Genomic DNA, 27734 nt, shown 5'->3' on the forward strand with positions numbered 1-27734 from the left:
CACAGCCAGGTCCTGTCGGTCCAGCCAGGAAGCCCAAGAGCCGCAGATCACAGGCGTCGACAGCTCTGAGCAAGCAGTTGCAGGAGCCCACGCTCACCGCCTTCAAGAGGAGGGGAGCTGGAAAGAAAGAAGGGGTTCAACAGGAGAGAGATGCTCCAGCTGCCTCTGTGGCCTCACAGACGAAAATGAGAAATCAAAATGGGGTGCTTAGTGTAGCGTGTCTGCCCCAAATGTGACTTTGCACGCAGATTCCTTATAATGTTGAGCTGATTCCTAGTGTTGCGATGTTTGAAGGCCAAGGAAGAATTTCCAGTAACATTAAGTGCAATATTGCAATTCCTACTGCATCTTAGCTGGATCTTTCGCTGTGGCAGGCAACAAAAGCAGGCAAAGTTAAGTTGGCTGCAGAAAAGGATGAAGAGTTAGCTCAGTTAAGGGGTAAGGGAACACTCCATGTCTAAAGAAGCACTTCCCTGATCTTCTGTTCTCTTCCAAATATGCACAGAAGATGAAACACAGAGGGGAGCCACGGAAAAAAAAAGCTTGAAACCTATAGTCCCTCCTGAGACAAGAATCTAAGGGGTTTCTCTTGAAGGAAGTCCCTTGCAAAAAGATACAGATAAGATGAGAGTGAGCATCATTCCCTCCTCTATTTTTTCAGATCAGCCATTCAGCAAATGTAAAGAGAGAACGAGGGGGATGTTTCCCCCCAGCACAAAGGCACAAAACTCCTGCACTAATCGTAAACGTGGATCATCGCAGTGACAGGAACGGAGACATCCTCACTGGAAGGCAGTTCTGACAAACATTTGCTGTCAGGGCATTTCAGAAGGTTTTATGCATCTAATGGAAGGTAAAAATTTAAAAACTTCGTCATGACAATAAGCCGCTGCAAAACTTTTTGTGAATTTGGAGGACAAGGTTCAGAGGAAAAAACACAGAGAAAAGGTATTGTCATCAAAATGAACCAGAATTCCGAAGCTAAAATTTCTGCCAGGTAGCACTGACATGGGGAGGCTGCCTGGCACACGCCAACTTCCAGCTCTGCCCTGCGCCATTTCAAGGACAAACTGGCTCTGTGGCACTTCCCTCAGCACACATAGTGGCATTTTCCTTTTGGATAATTTTTACTATTTCCCCTTCAGTGGCCATAGGGATGAAAACCCGCCTCTGATGCAGGAGACCCCTGGGCGGGGAAGGGCCTCCCGCTGCCCAGGGGGGCTCAGCCCCCACCCACACATTGCCCAAGCCAGCTCATGGACAGCAATAATTTGATTTGAGGCAGGAGACCCAAGGCTAGAGCAGAAGCCAAGCAGTCCTTCCTTATGTTTACAGTTGCCCTCCAGGACACCACAGATGGAATTTTCTCCTATGTCCAAAATACCAGAGTTACCCAAGCAATATTTCCCGAGCCGCCAGCCTGACGAGAGATGCAACAGGGACATTCAATCCTGTTACATCTGGCCACAACTCCAGTGCAATACATTCAGGATAACTGGAGCACACTTTTGGCTCCTGCATTTGAGAACAGAAGGCCACAAAAATTTGCTACTGTTTGCGCTCTCTGAAGCTTAGATGTGAATCCTCTCCTCCTTTCTTCCACCCAGACAATGTTCATTATATCAACAGCTCTATACAAAAGGCCAGCATTCGCACTTCCAGAGAAATGTCAAGAGAAGAGCTTTTTAAAAGTAAAGAAAAATCATTATACTGGTGATTATGAGGACGAAGTAAGGAAGAAGTGGCTGGGGACTTGCTGCTTCTTCCGTCAAAGACTTGCACTCCACATTTGCATAGTTCACAAGAAACAGAAGCCTTGAGAGTCCTGTTTGGTTCTTCTTTAAAAGATCAGGAGCATTGAAGAGTTTATCTTTCTTTCACCCTTCACAGTACACGAAATACATGTACTGTACAGAAACATCACCTCTGCAATAGAGCAATTTCAGTGGGGCGAGGTGTAGCAAAACTGCCCTGGCAGGTCGCACCAGGAAGGTGAAACTGCTCCTGTGCTATAATGAAGCCTGGTCATCCATAAAGATTTGCATGTGGTCTTCTTTTCCCCATGGGTGAAAGTCATTTCCCCAGGAACAAGAGAACAGAGAAAACCAGAGTACTCACATCAGAGCTTTTCCAGAGAAATTTAACCGGCACCCATCCCTCAAATCAACATCCAGGTCCATGTGCTAGTATATAACATCAATTTTCTCCAAGGTCCAGGACAGGCAGACCAGCAAGCTGGGCAGGTGACTGGGAGCCCTGTGCTGGTCTGAGTTAGACCAGATACGGACTGCTGAGAAGCAAAAAAATCACCTCTAGGATAAAGACTCAAAGATGTGATCATAGAATCATCAAATACCAGGTTGGAAAGGACCTCAAGGATCATCTGGTCCAAACTTTCTTGTCAGAAGCCTGGTCTAGACAAGATGGCCCAGCACCCTGTCCAGCCAAATCTTAAAAGTTTCCGATGTTGGGGAATCCACCACTTCCCTGGGGAGATTATTCCAATGGCTGATTGTTCAAACAATGATAGAAACATAGCTCTTAGAAACATTTTGCCCTGGGAATTCAGGTCACTCATTAATGGTTTCCCTGCTTCTAGACTATTTCAGCAGTAGATTTGGTTTTCTTCTTATCATGTTAGCTCTTATTATCTGGGCAAATTGCTACCAGCAGTCTTTACTTTAACTTATGTTTGCAATAAGCAAGGGAAGAAAGCCTGCTACACCACACAAAAAGAGAGTAGTAAGAAATATCTGCTGGAAGATAGCCTCCCACCGGCATGAAAAGGGCGTCTCATCCAAGATGGGTATCATTACAAGCTGGTTCACCGTGGGAGATGAAATAAAACTTAGAAAAAACTGTTACTGTTTGCAAAAGATTGCTGCAATACTTTTCTGCAGCCATCAGCACCTCTAGGCATTCAGGATTTACTACAATTCTTGCTTCTTAAACACTATAGCCTTTGCCAGAACATCTGCACACAGAAATAAATCATTAAAGATGACTATTTGTTGCTCCTGCAAATGCAGCTCTGACTACATCAGGCACTTTCTTCTTATATGAACGCTTTTCCTTACTCCTTTCCTCTGGGCTTGCCCTCGTTGTAGTAAAATCTGAAAGGAAAGCAGTGAGCATTTCTTTAGAGGAGAAGGTAATATGGTAAAACTATTTACATAAAACTAGAAAGCGAACTTGTTCTTTCACAGGAACTATTTCCAGGTTTTCTCAGGTCTGGATTTTTTTTAATGTCGTAAGCTGTATTTCACCAAACATTTTCCCCTAAATTCCACCATATTATGGCTCTCCCAATACTTTATACAATGTTAAGTCTCTGTCTGTGTCTCTCCTTTTTCTTCTAAGGAGAGATTCTCTCTCTTCTCAGTTGTTTGGGGTTTTTTTTCCCAAACCAGTACCCAGCTGTTTAGGTCCTTTTATACGTAGACGAGTGTGTTCCAATATAGAGTACCTCCATTTTTTAACTTAATTCTCATACAAATATATTTCAAGTTTTACATAAGAAAAACAAATAGACAAAATAACTTTAAGACTTCCCAATGATAAAAGATATTCATAAAGACAAAACAAAATTAGTATTATCAACCATTTAATGGTAGTGTATAGCTTACAGTAATTGCAGACTCAGTAGTTACTCTTAGTTTTATGATCCTGTTTAAATAAGTTATTTGTAATTGTTACTTCAGTTTTCCCTCTCATGCCATGTGCTATTTTGGCAACAAGAGAAGTTGGCAACAAAACCCTCATGGTAGTACAGATAATTAACGAGCAGTAAATGCTTGTAGAAAAGCAACCCCACGCTTGGTATTTCCCATTGCAGCAGAGCTGTAATTTATACCAGTTAAAGAGTCTGAGGCTAACATAGGGATTTGAAACATCCATAATTTAAATTGTCTCAATTTAAATCAGCTCACTCCGTGACACAACTTGCAACACACACTTTTTCTGACACAGGGAAGGAATGGTGTATTTGTCTTCCTAGCTGATCTCTCAGGCTTTAGTCAAATAAGTGCCATGATGCATCCTGTTTCTGTTGGCAGCTAGATAGCTTCTCATGCCTTCTGACCAGATATAATTTAGCACATCTGTTTTGCAAGCATTGTCAAGCACAACAAGATTATGATACTCCTGTCTCGTTAAAGTCATGGAAAAGATTGGAAAGATTGAGAGATCATCAAAAGATTTGGATACAACTCCTCTAGGCACAGCCGTGGCAGAATACAACTGAATTACTATCTCATGATGGGTGACGGTCCTTTTCAGACACGTGGGCATGACCAGAAATGCCCCAGTGAGCTCACAGAGCTCTGAGGGGAACATCTGGATGCAAAAGTCCAGCTCAATACCAGTAAGCACTTCGTCTTTCTGGGCAAGAGCTTTTTATTGTCCATTTTTTTCAGTGATGAAGAAATATCTTGAAGAAAGTCTAAACGTGAACGAGATAAGCATCACACTTCAATAACTTTAACGTGCCAACGTGACAATTTTAAATCCCATCAACTAATGTGAGTTTTATTCACTAAGAACACCGTAATCATGGTGATTTCTCATCTTCAAGCTATCATTAGTTCTACTTTGTACTTCTCTTCCACAGAGAATCTCAGAGAATACAATGTTTTAATTTTTAAAAAAATTTTTTTTGCTCTCCTCCCAAAACCCAGAGATTTTAAAATAGGAAATATAACAACTTTGTTAAAAAATATAGAGCTTTGAAGGAAAAGTCAAGCTTTATTATCACAAAAAAAAAATGAAGTTAATTGTTTTTATCAAAAAACACAATTTAGATAAACAGTCTAATAACTGACTAATTAGACAAAAATACTTTTTTTTTTCAGGTGTATTGTCTCACAATATTATTTCCTTTTTCCAGTAAGCTTTCTTTTTCCTGAGACTTACAGCACAACATAGGATGACAAAAACATTAATTGGAATCAAGCCCCAGTATCATGTCTAAAACGTCTGAAGTTCATTATGTCCTGATTTAAAAATATTTATTTTTCAATTCCATTACAGTCCTTAAATTTCAATTTTATAACTTACATATAATTGAGTAATAATACAAAATGCATTCAAATTCCTAAGAAGGTTGGTGCAAGAAATCCACTTCTCTTGAAGTGGACAGACTTTTGACCATCAATCTGTGATTTAGTGAGATCAATGAGGAAGAAAAATTCCAAGCTACTCCAAACAAGAAAATCAAACTGTTCCAGGGCACTCACTCTCAAAATGTTTGTGTTTGGTTTGGGCAGGTCTTTTTTTTTTTTTTTTTTTTTTTTTTAAATGTCTGCCACTCCAGAGTTTAAGCCCCAATTCTTTGCAGAAGAAAGTGAGCTCACACAAATATTAGGATAAAAGAAAACTGAAATGTTGAATGCAAGGTAGCCACAGCTGAAACTCCACAGGGCTTTGTAAGTCAGGTCAGAAGGTCGAACAGCTGTTCAAACTGGATGTCAGTCAAGTTTTCAGCACATTTTATAATGTGTTGCATGTGCAACCAATATGTTCCTACTGTGTCACTTCATTAAAAGTGAAAGAAGGAGGAAGCAGCAGTGGAGAAAAGATACAAACTTTAACTAAGCACGCGACGTCCTTCCACTTCCACAGGCAGCACTATAGGGCCCAAATATAATATAATGTGATATAGTATAAAGCAATATTATGGCCCAAAAGTAGGAGCAAAATAGTTAAGCATGCTGAGTAGCTGTCTCTAAAGCTGTCCTAAGGTTTCCATCAGGAGGCAAACAGGCCAGAATGCAACTACTATCTGAAAGTAGGTCTCATCAGAAGTTATCAAAGTGGAGGAACTGGAGAAAGCCCTACAGACTCAGCAACTAACCAAAACAAGATGAAAATGTCTCCTCTGTGGTGCAGGAACCCAAGACCACAGTTAAGTTGCTGTGATTCACTGTTTTTCTAGGTTTGTATCTCCACAACACATCTTTACTGGAAATGCAGTTTATGCCGGGCACAGAGAACGCATCCAGAAGACAGAAAACTGCTGAAGGATCTTGCTTACCCCTGCAATGGCACATACTATGTGTCACTTTAGAGTAAAGCTTCAATCTTCATCTCAGCAGGAGAAGTGCTTTAAGTGTGCTGGTAATGCACGAGACTCCAGATAGAGACACAAGACAAAAATCATACCTGAAAACAACTCCTCCAGTGCACTAAATTGCTAGTACATAATAATAATAACAACAACAACAATAATTCCTGTTTCCCTATTCCACCCCCTCTTCTCTCCCCTCCCAATTCCCTATTTTGTTCTTAACTGAAGAGATGTTCAATAACAAGTTTGGGGAGTGCTGCTTCCTACTTACTAAACATCTTCATACTGTTGCTTTCTGAGAAAATGTGACTGACATCATCTCCATTCTCCTCGCATTTCGTGAGATCCACACAAATCATTTAAAGACCGTATTAGAGAGCTACAGAAAGCTCAGACACATAAGCAAGTTACTATGTGTCGGCTGAGACATATTAACTAACTACAAAAGAGATCTAAGCTAAACTGAATTGCCTAGCAGTTGCAGCATTTGCTTTAGATTAAAAGAAAATAAGCACAATTAATATGACTCAGCTGGTATGGTATTTTGATAGTGCTTGTATCCAGAAGCTGTTCCTGGAAGAAATTTATAGACTTGGATGCACCAAGAATAAGAGCACGAGTTCTCCTGAGACCTTGCAAGAAGGAAAGAGGACAACGAAGCAGCTACACAACGTAAAGAAGCAGGGAACTATGTAAAATGATTTACAGCATTACCACCCAAAATATTGTTGAAGAAACTTTTCTGAAGTATTAGCAATAAGGATTGCGCAGTATGTTTACTGCCATTATGACAGACCATGTGTCAAGTACTGTGGAACATGGAAGAATAGAGGAGGTAACTCTGCTCCTGGCGGCTTCCAGTTTGAGACAGGATACAACAGGAGGATGCAGAGTCCAAGAGAGCAGCGAGACAAGAGTCATCAGCATCATATGTTGGGTCTCAGCATGCCTGAGGACAGACATTGTCAAGGTCTCTGCTGGTGCCATAGCAAGTGGCTCTGAAAAATAACGATATGATGTTTTCAAATGTTCGTAAAAGTAAGAAAGAGATCCCAGGGAGGGAGGGATCCCAGGGAGTTCAAAAATCAGAGCTAAGGCTCAATATGTTTGATGCTGCCCAGAAGTGTAAACAGATAGGCTGAGAGACTCAACAAAGAAGCACAGCAAGACAATTATCCTTGCAGTTGGTTTCTGAATTGATGTAAACTGGTTGAAATTGCTTTTGTCAAAGCCAGAGAATAGGAGATTTCAGGAAATGTGACATGAGATAATGACAACTTGGATGACAATTTATTTCTGTGAGGGAGGAGAGTGAAGGCATTTGAAAGTGTGCGCAAAATTTAAATATAGCTTGGAAATAAAGACACAGAGAATTGAAGAAGGCACTTGGACCATAATTTCATTGTCAGTAGTGAGCAACGATGACTTCGGAGAGGCAGAAGTTGATCAGGCTGGGTCCAACTAAAGGCTGAGACATATCACAGAGACTGGCCAAACTCTACATTTGGTCAAAAAAAGAAAAAAAAAGTAAAACTGAGTTATAGGAATATACCTGCCCTTCATAGGGGGAGAAGCCACACTGATGTTTGTAAATAAAATTACTTGGACATAAGGTGCAGACAAAAAAAATGGATCCAAGGACAGGATTTTAGTAGACCATAGCCAGTAGTTTGGAGTATACCAGGACCTTCTGAAAAGCAATTTGTAAGTGTGTCTCAGAAAACAGGTGGAGAACCATCGGCAGACAGAATCACAGGCAGTAAGGTTTTAAGGAGAGATTTTCAGATAAAATCAGAGATGCCAGGATAAAAATGACAGCAGAGAACAGAGACTTTTGTTGCTTGGTTATATTTAATACAAGAAATAAAAACATACTAGCTGAGAAAAGGGAGAAAGACTAGAGGAGGTTCTGGGGAAAAGCAAGGCAAGGAAGCCGAAGGAAGAGCTCTGCCCAGATAAGGAAGCCATATCTGCAGGAGAAGCAGTTAAAAAAGTAGTAGGTGAGGCAAGGCCATGTCGCTTTGTGGATTCCATCCCTCTCCTTGGAAGCAGTCAGCAAGACCTGTTTGGAGAGGAAAGAGACAAGAACATAAGGACAACTGAAAGTGTATGCACAGAGAAAGCATGATTCAGCTGAGCCAGAGGCGCAGCAGAGAGCTAAAGAAGGACAGACACACTCATCGCGGCAGAAGAATTCAGTCTATTCGTGGGACGTGTGCCAGAGATGCCCCATAGCAAAAGCAAAAGCGGCAGACACTGGAGGGTAGCCAGCATGTAACTTGATGAAAGGAGAGAGAAGTGAACAATTAGAGGGTATAGGAGGGTGCAGAAAGGAAATATTTTTAGAAACGTATGTCACTAAGGCACAAACACAGCGCACACACATACGCACTTTGATGAGTTATGCCTTTAACTGCATGTATGGCTTTTCAGAAAAACCCTTAAAAGATAGGAACGCGGCTCTGCTTCAGCTGAAAGGGAAATTGAGCTGCAGAAAGGGGCAATAGATCTGGTTTCACACACAGCATTACCCGAGTGCCCATCTCCCCATTCAGTGATTGTGTAACCAGATTCAGCATGATTTCTCAGTGATTTTGTAACCAGATTCAGCATGATTTCATTAGCAATAAGTGCTGCATTAGGCAGGACACTTTCTCCAGGGCCATAAGCAGTTCCACGTGTGTTAGCAGGCAGTTGAGTGATCCCTTGAAGACAGTTCCATCCACAAAATAGTAAAACTATTCGATCTGTCGTTTAGCAACATAGACCCCTCTCTGGGTTACTGCTCCCGCCTGAGGATCCACCACCAACTGAGAACCTGCTAGAACCTCCACATGACAAGCTGATGAGCAGCAGGCTGCACATCCGTACCACTGAATCAAGCAAGTGCACAATACTGTTGTCCGTGCAGTGTCCTACCATTGTGACTTTATCCAAATCAGTCCTCATCCTATTCACCCACAACCAAGCCTAGTTTAGCTAGATTGTGTGGGAGTGTGGAAGGATGGACGCAGGGGGCAAGGGGAAACATCTGGAATTAACAAGAATAAAACAGAGAACACCTTGTCAACTGTGAAAGCTCTTCAGCCCATGACGGTTCGATGCTACCTCACAGCGACTGCACGGACACTGGTGGAGAACGTGCCATGCTGAGCACACAGCACCCGGCTGCTGCACCCTCGCTGGGAAACACACACAAAAAATTGAGATGCAAATGCTGCTTTCTGGCCACCAGGCAGCTCCACAAGAAATCATGTCTCCCAGTATGCATGGGGACAAGTAGCAAGCAGCTTGCACCAAAATTCACGTGAAAGTCAACAGCCTGCCATTAATGGCTCTTGCCATTTATAGAGTGAAAGAGAACTTTCCACCACCCTGTTTCTTCCTGGCTCTGGTACAGATGCTGTTGCGAAGCACACTTTTGCATACAGTATACCTTTTGATGTGCCCTTTCACCTTTCCCACCTACAAAACCACTATGACTTCCCGATGGAAAGCAGGTGTTGGAATGCAGCATGTGAGGACCCACTCTCCCCGCTTCGGGGAGAAGACCTCTCTCTCGGGGGCAGCGGAGAAGCAGCACGCAGGGCAAAGTCCAAGCGATGCAGCATTTGAAGGCAGGGAGCTTCAGCGTTCCTGGCCTGGGGCACGCAGCTTCCCCCATGCTCAGGGCTGATCAAATCATGTGCAGCTGGGACACCAGAGTCAACGCCAAGAGAGGGGCACCGTGGAAGTCTCTCCTTCCCAGAGAGGCACTTTTTGCCTCTAGAAAGTGTAAAAATTTCACCACAGGGGAAGGTACAGAAGGGCCATTTCATGAGACGTTACAAAACAAATTTCTCTCCCCTTTATAAATTGTCACAAACCAATAAGTGTTGGCATAACTGGCAGACAGGAAAATCCTGCTGAACTGAGCTGCGCTTCCTGAGCAGGGATAATAAACCTTCCAAGAAATCTAATTAATAGGACGGAGCCCAGTAAAGAAAGATATTACCCTACACCCCAAAAAGAACTTGTTGGAAGCAAGTGAATGATGAAACAAGCTGTTAATCTCAGCTTTCACCACAGGCACATTTTGTTGAAGAAAACTCGAGTCCAGAGATGCAGTCAGGATTTGGGGTTTTCTGTTTTGGTGCAAAGGACAGGAGATTTTAATTCTGACTGTCCTTTTGTTCATGGTATAGATAAGCCCATTCACATAGTACTTTGTCTTTACTCACACAAATTCACATCTGTGACAAAAAACATTAATGTATTCTAAAATTCTTTTCACATTAAAACTAGAAATCAGTCTGCTCAGTGTTGTCACCACAGCACATTACAGTCAACCCCCATATTGCACCTTAAATAGTTTTTACACGATACTAGATTTACACATTTTTGTCTAGGAACCTAAAATCAATAAAGGAATTGCTTCCATTTCCATATTACACACTTGTATTCACAAATATCTGCTTTACATGAAACAGTCATGACTAGACTGTCACCTTCTCCTTTGATGAATCTTAAAACATAACTGAATTAAACTTGTCCAAAATAGGAATCATTCACATACATACACACTGTCACTTGTCTTCACAAATACACTCCATTATTTCTAATGATTTCAATATTTTTAAGTAATCCATTTGCAATTTTTAACCTAAAGGTGGGGGGAAAAAAAGGGGAAGCATAAGATCTTTAAAAAAGGGCAATTACTTGCCAGCATGAACTTCCTTTATTGTACCAAGTAAGCGTTGTTTCTCATCAGCTAAAACCATATTTAAAAATAATAAAAAAAGGAAAGTAGATGTCATTAGACAGAAACAACTACTGTTTGCCACTTAAGAGGAAAGAAATGAGCCACAACCTTACCAGCAAGGAATTCTGACGAACAGCCACACTTGCCCTGTCAACTCCCACACCTCACAAAGCAGAGAGGAAACTCTTACAGAAATTGGTTGCAACGCTGAAATTGCCCAAGAGGAAACTGATGTCTTTTACAAGTCATGACTACACAAACCAGAAGCCAGGCATCAAAGCGAGTGCTAAAAGCCGTGCCCACCAGAACTATTAATACCAGAACCAAGCCAAGTGGAAATGGGGTAGGGGAAGGGACTAAAAAATTAGAAACGTTCCCAGATGGCAAGTTTTTAATTTTTACTTTTTTTTTTCCACAAATGGAAATTTGTTCAAAAACCGTGCTATCAAATACTTCGAATACTCCCACTCAGAGTGCATTGTGGGAGACAGGAGAAAGCTTATCATAGATGCACTGTAACAAATCGTACTCGCCGAGCCTCAGCGCGGCCTCTGTTTCTAACCCATTCCCCAGAGCACCCCTTCAGCCTCAGTCTCCCAGGGACCCTCCAGGGTCCAACACGGCACCCCAAGGTGTGGGAGAGCTCAGGGCAGCCTGGGCCCAGCCACGCCGAGGACGGGGAGCCCTCGGGACAAAAGGAAGGATGGGGCATGAAGCGCTACCGGTTTGGTTTTTCTGGGTCACTTGCAAGGTGTGTCCCAGGAAACACCATCCAGGCAGGGATGGGGCTGGCAGCAAGGTCTGCAGAAGAGCACATGGGTCTAACAGCTTCAACTCAACAGTCTTTATATCCCATTTTTTCTTTTTTACTACCTGATGAAATGGCAAGCCAAAATCAACAGCCTTATTCAAAATATGAGACAGATGCTTCTATAAGTTACGCTTTCACTAGGCTTGGGGAACAAAGAAAAGTAAAAAGCAGGGCCTTGTAGTTTGGGGTACTTTTCTGGCTTGTGTATTCAACAGTTTCAGCCACAGGCATATGGACTTCAGGAATGAATTGACATCTAATTGTAGCACAAGCACCTAAATAATTTTCATTGCTCTCTCTACCCAACTCTATTTCACATATCGTATGAAGCCCAGAAAAGAGAGAACACACACTCTGTTAAATCTCATGCTTCTTCAAAGTGATAGGCATTGCTAAAAATAAGGTAGATCATTGCATGCTTTGAAGTGAGTTTTTCCTTTTTGACTCACTAGAATATTACAGGTCGGTTTCTTCAAAGCGGGATGGAGGGATGCTGCTGCCTAGGGATTCTCCTGTATTTCCTCAGATCTCTCTCCACTGTGGCAGGGAAATTCCAGGATCCAAAGGCAGGTAAAGGAGACATCCAGAGATCTGAACGCTTTGCTATGCATGACACTGAAATTACAGTGCCACCTGTAGGACACGCAGAAGAAATTTAATTTGGGCCTTGCTGATGGCACGAATGCCAGTTGTTATAATTATAGGGCTTTCTAGTAGTCTTGGCAGAATCACAAGAACACAAAAAACAGATGACTCATGTCAGTCTACAGGGAATAACTTGAAAGCCTTGTTCACAGTGAGCAACATGCATTGTTTTGAGTACCTCAGTGCACCCAGAAGAGGATATTTTGCTACAAAGATGAATCTTTTGTGGGAGGGCGACATGCCAGTACAATGCAGTCACAGTCCATCCACCTTAGAGCTTGTGCCAGTGTAAGCAGGAGAGAGCAGCCACATCCTCAACTGCTTCCAACCAAGACAGACATCACCTTCAAACAGATGAATCTGAGGCAAGTTTCCATAATGGCTGCACACCTTTTTTTTTCCTCCTTTCTGTCTATTTTAAGCTTTTCCTCTTCTAATTTACTTTTTAGCTATTGACTATATAATGCTTCACACTTCAGTGACTGGTATTCGCATTGCATGCATATGGTACTTTGCATCAGCATTGGAAAGCACTTGTATATCCTTCAGAATATACCAATAAACTTATTTGATGTTGCTTCCTGTTCCCCCCCCCCCTTTACCAACAAAGTAATTTTCCACTTTTCCAACCTATAGCTAAGGTGATGTCCGTAAAGACTTCTTTCCAGTGTATCACCTGAAGATACACAGTAAGAAAAAAGTAAGTGTATGTACCTTTGTTATTAAATTTCCATTAATAACATTTGAAGGGGAAAATATTCAACTGATTAACTTAATAGCCCTGTTGCTGCAAACAAACTTAATAGAGGAGGTGTACGACATGTTCAAAGGCAGCTTCTGCTTAATGTTCAGCTGTGGTCAAAACCAGAACAAAACGTTCAGACAAATGAGGAAGCAAATGGTGAATAATCTAATGGATTTAAGAATGCTTTTGTTTAAATCAGTGGCAGTTTTGTGTGGAATATTGTGTAAAATAACCATCGCCAACAAACAATAGAAGGAATTCTGTAAGAGTAAATAGCAAAGAGTGAAAAAAATGATCAAGAATTGCCAGGAAAAGAAAGCTTTTGTAGGAAGATGGATTTTAATACAAACAATGCTTTGGAGGGTGGCATAACTGATAAGGGATTCAACATAAATATTTAAAATTATGATTTATATAGGGAAAATACAACTCTTTCTTGGTCATATAAAACAAAAACGGAAGGAACAGACAATTGAAGGTGATAAACCAAATGGACAGAAGGAAGTGGGTTTGAGTACAGTATTTGGAACCCGAGCGTGGAAGTTGGTGCAGAATTGAAAATACTACTCTGTGAAGCAGGGCAAATAGTGATTCACTATGTGCAAAGGGCAGTAAATGAGGTAACTTCCAGGAACATTAGATTGAAACATACATAGCAAATTTCACAGCATAAGAAAATTATTCTTTCAGTTTTACTAGCTTCTTAGGGCCACAGCAGCGACAAAGAGTAAGAGACCTTCAGTAACTTTTGAGGTAGGTGCTGCACATCACAGGAAAAAAAGCTTCAGTAGGATGAGTGATGCAGAGAGTTAAAAAATTATGCATAAAATTGTGCAAATGCAGGCTGTAGAAATCACTAGGCTTCCATCCAGGGAGGTGGGAGAGGCTGGAGCAGAAGAGAGATTTCTGAAGGGATTTCCAAGTCCTTGACAGCTTGCCAACACGGCTACAAAGACACAAGAAAACTTCAGGGGGGACCACAAAAATTTAGGAATTCCTAATTCCCATTTATCTGGCAAGCTTCCTGTGAGGAACAAAGGATTGTGGAAGCAGAATAACAAAAATCATATGTACTAGGAACATGAGGGCAGCTCACAGGGATGAGAAGAGTAAGGCTTGCTGAAAACAGGCAGGTTAAACTACTTTTCCATTGTGTTCCTACAGCAGATTTCAAATCAATCTATTGGATCTGAGCATCGCGCAGGGGAAAACACATCTGTCTGGTTAAAAATTCAAGACATAGAATCCGTATTTTCTCCCTGAGCTGAGTAACAGTTGTCACAGGAATCAGAAGAGAAGTGACCCAGTTCACAGCTTATTTGCAATGTAATCCCATTAGGCACTGTGTCTTTTTCATTCGAAAAACATCGTGTGAGTGTCTATTTCTTGCAAACAGGAAAATAAGGTATCATCTGAGCCTTCCATTGCCTATTCAGCCAACTAAGTAACCGATGAACGTACCAAAAGATATGGGAAAGCCACTGAAAGCAGATTACATATCACTTACCAACAAACCCTATTGGTTGCACGACTTCTGCCCCAGGCTGCGGAGACCACAAGTGGAATGAGATGAGTCTCTATCAGCCAATATGATTCATATTTGCCGTACCCATCTGTTACATGCAAACCAGTTGCTGCTGGCACTTAACTTTTATGATTGAAAGCTACCAACTCCCACTACCACAAAGTTTTCCTTCAAAGCAGTAAAGATGTTCCAGCTTACTCTGTGAGGTTTCTTTTCTATTTTAACTTGTTTGACATAATGAAGTGAATTTGAAACTGAGAGCACTAAGCAGCCCTTGAACACTCCAGTGTTAAGAGAATGGTGGGGTTTTATACACATCACTTCAGTCTTGTATTTCTCTCTCCCTCAGATCAAGTCAGCCTTGAGGAAGCCCTATCTGCAAAATCAAGAGAGAGGAAATCAGCTGTATATTTACCTCTACCACTTGGCTAAATCCCAGTGTGAGACTTTGAGACTAAAATGCTGATGGATGACATGGGGCTGGCAGCCTTTGAGCGGGGAACGAGCATTCACAGCCTCCAGCCCTGACTCCGGCACTGACTTACCACTTGACTTTGAACCGACCACTTCCATAGCTTTACCACCACGCTTTTAAAGGAGGTACACAGTAATTACCTACATTGGAGGAATGTTATGAAAATCTACTAATTAATACCTCTAAAGTGTTTGGAGTTCCCCAGATTAACTATTTCATGGGAGGGCAGTATATTAGCTATCTTTATAATGACAGCATTATCAGAAGAGGAAAACAGAACATCTTTAAAGTAACCAGAAAATTGCCTAAGCATCTTGAAAACAAACGGTTGCCGAAGTTGAACATTAGACACTGGGTTTATTGCAGCACTATACTAATCAAGGAGTTTAACATATGTACAGAATCCTAAATCCCACTCTTTGCTTCAAAGTCATTTCTTGCACAACCTTATGCCACTGCTTTCCTTTCATCTCTGATAAAAAGCCTTCAGCAGTTCCAGTCATATTAACACTACTGCTGCTTGTTGTGGCTGTGTACGTTCAAAATGCATTGACCAGCCAGAGAGGCTGCAACAGCTTCCCATTGTAAATATTCACATGCACAACTTCATCACTAACCCTGTGACAGAAACGGGGTATTCCAGATACACTGGGAGTGTCATAGGCTTGCAAGGCCAGCAGCATCACGGGCTATATTGATGGGAGCATAACCAGGAGATTAAGGGACATAATTATCCCTTTTGCTTGGTTTAACCACATCCAAATACTGCGTCCAGTTTGGACCACCCCAATATAGGGAAGGTGGTGACAAACTGGAACAAACTCAAGCAGGGGACACCAAGATGGTTGGAGTTGGAGCACTTCTCCTGCAAGAAGCTGAGGGACTGGGACATTTCCATCTTGGAGAAGAGACAACTTCAGGGGCCACCTAACAGTAGCCCTCCACCACCTACGAGGGGGGAAGCAAGATGATGGAGATGGGCACTTCCCAGTGGGCCACAACAGAAGGATGAGACACAACAGGCAGAAATTGAAACAGGAGAGCTTCAGACCGGTTATGAAGAAAACCTCTTTTCCCATGAGGGCAATGGGAGCAGTCACCCAGAAAGGTTGTGCAGTCTCCATCCTTAGAGGTTTTCAAGACTCAACAGAATAAAGCCCTGAACAAGCTGTTCTGAGCTCACAGCTGAGCCTGCTGTGAGCAGGAGGTTGGACCAAGACCTCCCCAGATCCCCTCCAGCCTGGGTATCGCAGTGAGCCTGTCATTCCCTGTTAGATCCAAAACTACTTCTGACTAGCAGATCATCCACAAACTTGTAATGAAGATAGTAAAAAGTCTTCCCAAAAGTAGAAAGATGTATATATTTTCAAAAAACAGAATATGCATTAATATAAACACGAGTTTAGGAAAACCTGGGTACTTAGAATCATAGAATGTGTTGGGTTGGAAGGGACCTCTAAAGGTCATCTAGTCCAACCCCCCTGCAGTAAGCAGGGACATCTTTAACCAGATCAGGTTGCTCAGAGCCTCGTCAAGCCTGGCCTTGAACGTCTCCAGGGATGAGGCCTCCACCACCTCTCTGGGCAACCTGTTCCAGTGTCTCACCACCCTCACTGTGAAGAACTTCTTCCTAATGCCTAATCTAAACCTACCCTGCTCTAGTTTAAACCATTGCCCCTCGTCCTATCACTACAAGCCCTTGCAAACAGCCCCTCCCCAGCTTTCCTGTAGGCCCCCTTCAGGTACTGGAAGGCCGCTATAAGGTCTCCCTGGAGCCTTCTCCATGTGTAAAAATCTATGCTAAAATCCAAATACAAAATATAACACTGTTAAGGATATGGTAATAAACCGAGACTATACACCTTCAAAAATATACTCGTTTAGAAATTTTCTTTTCTCACTAAGCCGACACATCCTTCTACCTCATTCATACATTTCAGCTGTTCTGCCAAGTCACCCAAACTTAAGGTTTTTAAAGCATGTTTTTCATAGACAGAAAAAGGAATAAGACCTTTATACAACTATTTCATGTTTAAAAAATTATTTAAGAAAAGAGGGGAGCTGCTGGATGTAATGATTTTCTTGAGAAGAAAAAAATTAGTTAAACAGGAAAAATAAATCAGCAAGACATATTTTTTGCATTCTCACTCAAATGTTTCTATTCCAAACACAGGGTCATTTTGCAAAAGCAAAAATTAAAAATGAAAAACTAGTATATTTCTTGAAAATGAAAATATTTTAAAGTGTTTGAAAGTCTTCAGGAAAAAAAAAAATCATTATTTTCATGTATCTCAAATGTATTTTTCAAGTAACTCTAGAGTTGCGCTTTAAGCTTCCTAAGGATAGCCTACTTGTAAAGAACACAAAAGAGGGATGTCCCATTCCAGATGTAAGATAAATAGATAAAAAGCCAATGCAGCTATTGACTTGTGTCATCAAATTCAACAATACATCAACAATTCATCAGTAAACTTTGTACATAAGTCACTGAGAGTGCACTGAATTCAATCATAGTTTAGGGTCATATGAGCTGCATTTAAATTCAAATAGTGTCATGATACAGCCATTTGAAATGCAGAGCCTTCAAAAATCTTTACTTCGCAAAAGGTCAATTTTTGAAACATTGGTAAGGGAAGGGTGACACACCATGGTCGTTTTGTTTGCACTTCTATTTATCAAACAATGACTTCAAATGATGCTATCATTACATATATACACATCACCTGGATTCATTTGGGTTCATTGAATTTACCAAAATCAAATTCCCTCCTGGCTTTTTTTCCTTTGTGCGTCTCCTTGGCCTGAGGGCAGCTGGCTGCTGAGCCCTCACACCTCCGAGGCGCAAGAGAGGTCAATGCAGCAACGCTGACATGTTCACCAGGAAGAGAACCGACCTCAGCTGCCTGTTTGTTGTTTCTCCTCAGTATTTTCTGCTGAGGTTGCAAAGTGTCTGCAATTGCTACTTCCTCTTTCTCTCTCTTCCTCCCCCACAGCATTTGTCCCCGGCACAGCAATGAACCTACCAGGATGAGGAGGGTGAAGGATGCTCTCCAGTCACTCTACTCAGCTATGATTTTTACCTTCCCCCACTTCCCCAGCTTATTTGCATTTTTCATCATCAACAGTCAGTCATAATAAAGTGAGAGAAGGGAATAAAAACATTATGCGATATATCTTAGTAAACATTTGAGTCATTGTGGTCTAGTGGTTAAAATATCTCTCTCTCTCTCTCAAATAGGCTCCTGTGATAGCACCTAAGCACTAGGCTTCAAGAAATATAATTGGGACTCACTGTTCCTTTTTTACCAAGTCGTTTTTCTTCTAGGTTCATGTGTGCCGCAACAGGCCACTTCACTTGAGTAAAGACCTAAATCTGGAGATCTCTGAACATCTTAAGGAAGACGGCTCAGTGTTGAGCCCATTGTATAGAGGCAGAACATGAAAATGTTAGTACTAGATTGTACCCTGATTAAACAAAAACAAGCAAAACCCTAAGAACTTGCGTGACACCTCTACCAACACTTTTACATTGTTAATGTCAGCAATTCTGTACAAAGGCACTGAAAACTTCCTGTGCAGTTACACTGCACATATCCTACTGGTTTCTGCTTTGTCATAAGGGAGCAATTGTTTAACCAGCTCTCAGAGAAGTCTTCCAAATATTCCCTGGTTAAAAAGACAATGTTATTTATGGTATCGTCAACTCTAACTTTCAAGGTCATCACCAACTAGCAGAATTTATTTTCCTTTTATATGGGAACTGACCAGTACTTGGGCAAGCTTCTCTGAGAGCAGCAAGATTCAAGCTGTTTGAAATTAAGCAGATGAAGAGCCCTTCTGCTGCTCTCCACCTCTGTGGCCGGCATGACCCAGTGGCATTGCCACACACTGTCCTCTGACATTTCAAGCAGGGCTCGGAGCTCCTCCACCCCACCACTACTCCTACAGAGTTGTTCCACAGCTATAAAAAGTTGCTGAGATCCAAATAACTGCTCATGCGAGGCTTTGGGCATAAGAGGACTTCAACAAACACTTCAAGCTCACATATTATATTTTCAGTTCCAACAGTTCCAGTTATAAAGGAATTCTTTGTCTATTCAAAAAAGAAATGAAGGGGAACAAAGGTGAATGATTACAGAAAGAGTAAAAAAGAGGAAGTGGGAAGGCAAAAGAGAAGATGTGATTAGACAAACCAGTGGGACAGATTCCAGCTTTGCCACTTGCCTTTTCTCCAAGAGCCTGCACCAGTTCTTTGCTGAAGAGTTCAACGGATCTTTGAAACTTAGAAGAGCACCGTACCTTTTGAGGAGCTCTCCACAGCCCCCCAGGCAGTTTCTGCCTGCCAGGACACCCGGACCACCTGGTCTTCCAATTTCAGCTCACTGAGGAGCTCTGCATGTTTCCCTCAGTGTCATCACCATAAAGTAGTGGTACGGCCTGCTACAACAGCTGTAACCACAGCTGTAACGTCCCTGCTGCTTCCCACAGTCAGAAACTACCAAGGTACCCCCTACAGGTGTTCTTGCTTGTCTTAGTCCTTGGCAAAGCACCCCTCCGCCTGCCCTGCGCCCCACCAGCCACCTCCCTGCTACCACTGAGCTTTGGCCCAAACGTCCAGAGCAACACTACTCCCGACGCTGACACAGAGACAGTATGAGCAAGGCATTTCCCACAGCTGGATACTACAGCAAGACTCCGCGAGTGAGGTTAGAGGTGGTGCACAAGGCTGGGAGGTCCTGTGCAAGTTTTCACAGCACCAGTAGGATCTCCAAGATTGAAGCAAGCTTCCCTGGCTATTGCAAGGCAACATTGTTAGAGAAGAACATACTTGTCCAGATTTCATCCCTGACACTTTGCAGTGTACTTGACCCAAGGCTACTATAGAAAAAAGAAGTATGGATAATACAGGTGTCCCAAGGGGATGAAGAGGAACAAGCTGAAGAAAACTGATCTCATGGATTATTTTTTTCTGAATTACTTACATGTCAGGTTTGAAAGCAAAATAAAAGTGGAATTTTTATTTCATGCTCAGAACTGGGTCAGAGTAATGGTGATCCCAGACCCCGTCTCTGACAACAGCAGATGACAAAATAGAGAGCACAGAAATAGAGAGAACGTAAAGCGAGGCCTCCATGGGGACTTCTGCCATTCCACAGTCTAGGCACATCCTGAAGGAAGATTTGCACAGCTTCATTGTATGCAAGAGCTGTCAACAGCCTCTCCTTCCATAAACTTTTGTCCTTGCTTTTTGAACCCATTTATACATTCAGCAAAATAAAATCCACACCAGCTCCCACAATTTAATTGTGTGGTGTGTGGAAAAAAGTATTTCCTTTTTGCTTCAATTTATTGTCAGGTTTGTTGGGGATTTTTTTTGTTTTGTTGGGGTTTTTTTTGTTGTTGTTGTTTTGGATTTTTTTTTAAATAAATGGTGCATATCAGCTTTCCTATGAAAAAATGAGTATTCCTTGCCACCCTGTAATCATCTCTGTGCTAGTCATAACTGGCAGACCCTATCACATTACCTCTCAATCCTCTTTTTCAAGCTGAGGAGTCCCAATCTACTGAAACCCTAGTTCCCCTTTTCTGTACCTTGTTTCTGACCTTGACTTCACACCTTTTAATTATCTCTTAACCCACAAAAGACCTGTAGCCGTCTAGCTGTCATAAGCCTTTGACAATAGTCCTGCCAAAAGATTTCTGGATATCCAAGTCCACTGCACGGACACGTACATGGGCAAGTAGTACAATAGGCCAACAATGACGAATTTGTAGAGCTAAATAGGTGGTGCCAAGGATCTGACATGCATGTAAGTATTGCAAGTGAGTAGCCATAGTCTGATCTCACGGACTGATTAGCTCCTCATTTCGTATAATGTGAGATCAGTCTACTGTATGAACCACAGTGAGAATAATCAGGAGATTTGCTTCATAAGTGGACTCCTGACCTGAATTAACCCACCTATGGCATCACATCCTCTATCAATTGGATGCACCTTTAGTTCAGGTTTGCTCATTAATCCAAAGAACTCTGGGTTTATGAAGAATGGCATCTTCACTCCAAAAAACTCAAAGTTAGGATTACTCTCACTTCATACTTGTGAATCCATCTGGTTATTAATTTGCCACTTTCTGTTCCTTCATTTTTTGGTTTAACCACAGCTGGCAGCTAGAACCACACAGCGGCTTGCTCATTGCCTCCAGTTGAGATGAGGGAGGGAATTGGAAGAGTAAAAGCGAGAAAAAAAAAAAAAACCTCATGGATTGAGATAAACACAGTTTAATAGGTAGAGCAAAAGCTGCCCACACAAGCAAAGCAAAACAAGGGATTCATTCACTGCTTCCCATTGGCCGGCAGGTGTTCAGCCATCTCCTGGAAAGCAGGGCTCCACCATGCTTAACAGTTTCTTGGGAAAACAAAACATCATAACTCCAAACGACCCCCCCTTCCTCCTCCTTCCCCCAGCTTTATATGCTGAGCATGATGTCACATGGTATGGAACATCCCTTTGGTCAGTTGGGGTCAGCTGTCCCAGCTGTGTCCCCTCCCAACTTCTTGTGCTCTCCCAGCCTGCTCGCTGGTGGGGTGGTGTGAGGAGCAGAAGAGGCCTTGAGAGTTTAGCAACAACTAAAACCACCAGTGCACTATCAAAAGTATTTCTCATCCCAAATCCAAAACATAGCACTACACCAGCTGCTAATAAAAAAATTTAACTCTATCCCAACTGAAACCATGACACTTTGGTACTCTGTAACTAATTCAGACAGTAAATTATATACTGGGGTATATAATTTAACATCTCCTTTTCCCAATTGCTTTAGAATTCTGCATCATTACTGCCAGTTGCCAAAAGCTAGTGATCTATCAACCTTTTTTACTTATTTGTTTTGAAAGGTATCCTTATAGCATTTCAGTTTGAGACAGTTCCTCTAGATTTCTTTCACACAAAAAGGCTCTCATCTAGAAACATTTAGTACAAGGGCTCATTTAACACTGTTTCTTATGGTCTTGTCATCTTTTCCCACTTCTTTTACAACTCAAACTGTACCAAAATCTTTCTCTGGTTTCTATTTCTAATGATGTGAAAGGATTTTGGTGTGTCCCCCTTTTTTATGACTTTAGCAATCAAACCAAAAAGACTAACAACTATTTACCAGAACTTACAGTCTTTTCCATTTTACTCTATTGGATGTGTCGTGGGTTGACCCTGGCTGGATGCCACGTCCCACGAAAGATGCTCTATCACTTCCCTTCCTCAGCTGGACAGGGAAGAGAAAAATATACTGAAAAGCTCGTGGGTCAAGATAAGGAGAGGGAGAGATCACTCACCAATTGCCATCATAGGCAAAACAGACTAGACTGGGGAAAAACTTAATTTAATTTATCACCAAAGAAATCAGAGTAGCACAATGAGAAATAAAACCAAATTTTAAAAACCACCTTCCCCCTACCCTTCCTTTTTTCTTGGGCTCAACTTCACTCCTGGTTTCTCTATGTCCTCTCCCTGGGTGGCGCAGGGGGACAGGGAATGGGGGATGTGGTGAGTTCATCACACATTGTCTCTGTCGCTTTTTCCTCCTCAGGAGGAGGACTCCTCACACTCTTCCCCTCCTCCAGTGTGGGGTCCCTCCCACAGGAAACAGTCCTCCACGAAATTTCTGCAACATGAGTCCTTCCCACAGGCTGCAGTTCTTCACAAACTACTCCAGTGTGGGTTCCTTCCATGGGGTGGAGTCCTTCAGGAACAGACTGCTCCAGCGTGGGTCCCCTGCGGGGCCACAACCTGCTCCAATGTGGGCTCCTCTCTCCACGGCTCCACAGGTCCTGCCAGGAGCCTGCTTCAGCACAGGCTTCCCACAGGGTCACAGCCTCCTTCAGGCAACCACCTGCTCCGGCGTGGCATCCTCCACAGTCTGTAGGTGGATACCTGCTCCACCATTACCCTCCAGAGGCTGCAGGGCGACAGCCAGCCTCACCATGGTCTTCAAGGGCTGCAGAGGAATCTCTGCTCCAGCACTTGGAACACTTCCTTCTCCTCCTCCTTCACTGACCTGGGTGTCTGCAGAGTAGCTTCTCTCACATATCCTTACTCCTCTTTCTTGCTGCAATTGCCCAGGTGGGCAATTTCTCTCAACGCACATTCTCATATAATTTTGGTCCACTTTTTAAAGTTACCTTATTTTGTTTCCTAACTACCAGACTGATGCTGAATTTGAAGTCACTGTGGTTCCTCCCGAAGAGTGGTTTTTACATCTTATACCAGGCTGCCGTGCATTGCTTAGGCTCACCTGAAGACTCTTATCTTATGGCTTGGCTTGTTAATCTTTCCAGGAAGGAGTCATTTATGGTATCGACAGTAACAGAGCTACACTTGTTTAGTCTAATGAAGATAAGAGATGCAATGCTTTCTTTGGCATTCCCCCTAAGCACGTTATTTTTTGTTACTGACATCTGGAATTAAAATTTTATCCAGGATGTTTTCTTTCTTCTCAACAAGTGCTACCTACTAAACAATCTTTATAATTGAAAGCTTTTCTCCACCCTCAGAAGGAAAATCCCTATAGATTAAGTGCTGATGTTCGCTTTCTGAGAAATTCTGAACTGGAAGATTAATAATAATAATAATAATAATAATAAAAAGAACAAGAACTTCACCAGAAAGCCAGGGCTCGGGGAACTGCCCCCCCTGCAGTGCCTGCACAGCCACAGGAGCCAGGGAGGCTGCAGTAGGCAGCAGGGTGCTGCTGCCATGACCTGGGGCTGGTGGCACCTGGCAGGAGAGGGCAGGACCTGGTGGCACCCAGCAGGAGGGGGCAGGGGACGGGCTCTGCTAGGAAGCAGCACCATGCCCCAGCCATATGCAGAACAGCTGCTCGCCTCTCCTGCTATGCAAAGCTACTTGTATAATAAATACTATGTATTTGCATGCACACATTAAGCATACATTTCTGCATCAGTGTATTTACGAAAGCCTTTCTCTCCCATCCCTTAGGCTGTCTGCCAGAAACACTCAACTGCAGCAGTTCATGATTTCTCTATAGCCTAACCCCACGTAAAAAATTTGTCTCAGCCATAGAGCGTTTAACTATTAACTATACATCGGACCATGGACGATTTATATCAGCAGCATACTTCCTGGTCCAGCCACTGTGTTGAATTGCTGGATGAAGGGCTGGTTTTAAGAGCAGAACGGGACAGCTGGTGGAGTGACCTCCTCCAGCAGAGAGGGAAGTAGGGACCTGCGCTTGCATGCAGGGCTCAGGTTTCGGTGGGAGGCTCCCTTGGACCTCTTATGCTCTGAGATGAGATAAGGAGAGTCTAATAAGACATCTAGTTTCTGTGCATCGGCTCCATCTAATCAAAGCACGATAGAAGCATGGTCATGCTCGAAAAGCACTCAGTTGTGTAAGATGTTAGAGATTACAGATGTACAAGATATTCAAGAAAGTACGAGTTATAACCAACATTTAACCCCCTGAATCGTAGTCAGGTTAAATATTTAAGCGTTGTTTCCCAATCCTGCCTTATCACATATAGGAAAATCTAAAAGGAACTTTACATACAGTTAAAAAGCTTTGGGGAAATACATAGGAAAATATTTTGAAAGAATTGCCACATATAAATCTGACTCTACCAAAATCTGTCGAGGATAACATCTTTGTTCCAATCATTACAACCCAGCAGAGTCTCCCCCTCCCGCAGCTCAGCCTTCTGCTGCAGAGGGGGACAACAGTATGTGTATCTTGTCCCCAAAGAGACCACGCACAATGGAGTGGGCAGTGGAAACATCACAAACTGCAAACCTTGAGCCTCTCTTTACACAACTTTTCCGTCCCACAGATCAAACCATTTCCTTCCCCCTTCTTCAGTAAGGAGAACTGTGTGCATTCTAAACCAGAAGATTTAAACAGAAATAAAATTTAGTCCCTGACCACTTCTATTAGTGGAAAAAAAAAAAAGTGGAATCACTCCAAACAGATCAAAATCTTAACAGAAAATTGAAACTCTTTCTGGACAGAGAAATATCCAACCGGATGTTTTTCTCAGTGCTAATTTGCAGACTTAAGTTTTTCATGTCCTTCATTAAATACAGTTCAGACAAATTCTCTGCAGGCATAGGAACCCCATCAAGCAGAGGTCATTTCAAGAACTGAATAACTGGTAGTTACCACCACCATGTACTACTGAGTAATCCACAGCCACTGAATAGTTAAGAGACTGACAACAGGGAAGACAGCCCAGCTGTAGAAGAGCTCAATTCAAGGGCTTTCATTCCCCCATTTGCTTTGCAGTGCTGAGCAAACTTGGCTTACCTCCATCTCAGTTCCCCAAATCACCCAAAGAAAGACACCGCTGTGCTCTCCTGCGGATGGAAGCACTGCGAAGAGCAGACATAAATCCACTAAACACTATAGGGAACTTCAGCTCCACAGCTGTGGGGACTGCAGTCCCCAGGCACCACCCAAAACAAGTATTTGTTATTAGATGCCAATTGAGATCAATCGACCTCACTAATAGCAGGATTTAGCCTTTCAACCAGAGGAACTAAAAAGATGACCTTTACATCTTACCGATTGCTGACCAAACTCTCATGACTTTAAGTTAATAAAGCTGATTACAATGCCATAGCTACAGTGACACAGATGTCAGCTCTCGGTGCCAGAACAGGAGGTGCCCTCTCCCAGAAACACCTCTGGTCCAGGTCCTACCGGCACTGCAGTTCCCAGGAGTTGACACGTATCAACATTTACGCCAACGCATTCTTCACAGTCATTTTCCTTAAGGTCAATTCAGCGTCCGCTTATGATCTCCAACAGCGGAGCCTAAGGATAGAACTACAATTTCTAAACCTACCGATCCTTCTCCTGTAGCACAAGAGTTCCCTGCGCCAAGCCTCCAGCTTCCAGGCACTTACAGAATAAACTCCTCATATTTCCTTTCCAGAGAAGCCAGGTGATAGAACTGAACCTGTGCGTTCAATTCTAGTTTCACGACATGCGGTCTTGAGAAAACACTTGCATTTACTCCCTCACCCCCATTTAAGTTTCAGACATTGCTCGATAATAAGGGAGTTTCCCCAACTTACATAATGCTTTCCCTTCTCCTCCTCTTCCCTTACATCCTCTGAGATGGTGAAGCAGAGGACGTGGACAAAGCCCCAGAAGTCTGCACATGGAAGAGCAGTGGTCCTTGCTACATTCTCGTCGGTCGTGCTACAGACCTTCCAGACCCAAGGAGCGCCGGACTTTCTCTACCACGTGGGGATGCTCCACGTCAGAGACAGATACACCTCTGCTCAGCGATTCTCTTCAGAGAGATAGAAGGAAAAGACAACTCCAGAGACACACACACAGTCACTTTGCTTTCTCTCTTCAGACCTAGTGACATCCCCTTTTCCTACTCCTTGGTTCAAAGGATTGTATTTTACCTGCTGTCCTTGTCCAGCTCCAGGAAGACCTGGGTCCGAGAAGCGAGCGATCATTCTGGGCAGCTACTTTTTCCAAGCCTCCAGCAGCCTGCCTGCAGCTCAGTTGCAAGTTTGACAACTGAGTGGGGAGAGAAGCTCTGGGAGCTTGCTCCGGCATAGGCTAAGGGTGGGAGGACTGGAAGAGGAGTGACGTACCTATGCCTGTATAAGGCCTTGTGATAACTAGCAGTTGTCTCGGTGGTTTTACAAGTATCAGTTGTATTTACTCTAGCTGAAGTGCTGCTGTCTGCAACAGAAATACAGGTTTCCTATGGCTGCTTCCCAATTCAACATTCATGAAACAGCCAACACCCTTGGTCAGGATCAAGGCCTCATCATGGTAGATACTAGGTAGATAAAGATGATGACATCATCCCATCCCAAAGAGCTGGCAAAGATAAAGAGGGAGTAAGATGGTAACGTTCCTGGAAAGGGGAAAAACAAATACAACCATGCCTCCTCTTGGCCTCTGTCAAAATAATGACTATGTGTAAAGCTCTGCATGCATACACGTAAATAAAAATCAAAACTCAAACTCAGAGCCGGGAAGTTGTTTAGCTGAAGTCTGCAAGCTCCTGCCTGTAATAATCTCCCTGCCTTCTGATTAGAGCCAAGAAAAGGGTTTAGCATTTTTCGTCTTCTCTAATCTAATACTGTTTGTAAATGCATTTTTCCTCCCTCCTATCTTTCCAGTTGGTTTTATTTATGTAGACATGCCAATGTGGTAAATTTCAGACCTATAATTTGTGGCTTCCTGACTTGGGGATTGTTCTGAAGTAGTTCTCATGTGGCTGTTCCTCCAGCTAAATATTTACACACGTATACACCGTGCATAGCTTTTACTTATGTGCATGGGCAAGAGCTCTGCATGCTTCACATAATTTTTCAGAGTCTACATGTGTTTCCAATCATGACAACACATTGAAAATATGTGCCTACAAAACACATTTTAAATGTATTTATACAAAACAGTATGTGCTTACCCTTGAGGTGTTTTCTATATATAGAAAAAAGCTGAAGATTAGACTTCCTGTTCTCATTCTTTCCCTTCAAGTTCTTCTCTTGTTATTCATTGTATCCAGGTTTCCATTACAACTCAGCTATACATTGTTTTTCACTGGCATGGAATGAATTCAGACGTGAATTCCGGTAACGCACATGTACATGATAAAGCACGAGACATTCCCTAAAGAGACATCTGGACTTTCACATTTCAGTCAGTTGAACAACAATGATGGTGCAGGAATGACCATCATTCCC

At 42.6% G+C, this 27734-nt stretch overlaps 1 protein-coding gene across 11 annotated transcripts in view; it reads right to left on the reverse strand.

Moving 5' to 3' along the window:
- IPCEF1 (interaction protein for cytohesin exchange factors 1) overlaps positions 1 to 27734 on the reverse strand; it is a 90334-nt gene that overhangs the window by 54787 nt on the left and 7813 nt on the right. For 2 of the 11 annotated variants that reach the window (XM_063329360.1, XM_063329349.1), the window contains exon 2: positions 22459 to 27591. The exons of 6 other annotated variants lie outside the window; for them this stretch is intronic. The gene's annotated coding sequence lies outside the window, so the exon portion shown is untranslated. Of the gene's footprint in view, positions 1 to 10918; positions 10980 to 22458; positions 27592 to 27734 lie in introns of those variants that run through there. 3 more of the 11 variants (XM_063329353.1, XM_063329351.1, XM_063329356.1) reach the window with 3 other exon arrangements.

Source organism: Chroicocephalus ridibundus, chromosome 3, assembly GCF_963924245.1.
Source record: "Chroicocephalus ridibundus chromosome 3, bChrRid1.1, whole genome shotgun sequence".
In the NCBI taxonomy this organism is placed as follows: domain Eukaryota; kingdom Metazoa; phylum Chordata; class Aves; order Charadriiformes; family Laridae; genus Chroicocephalus; species Chroicocephalus ridibundus.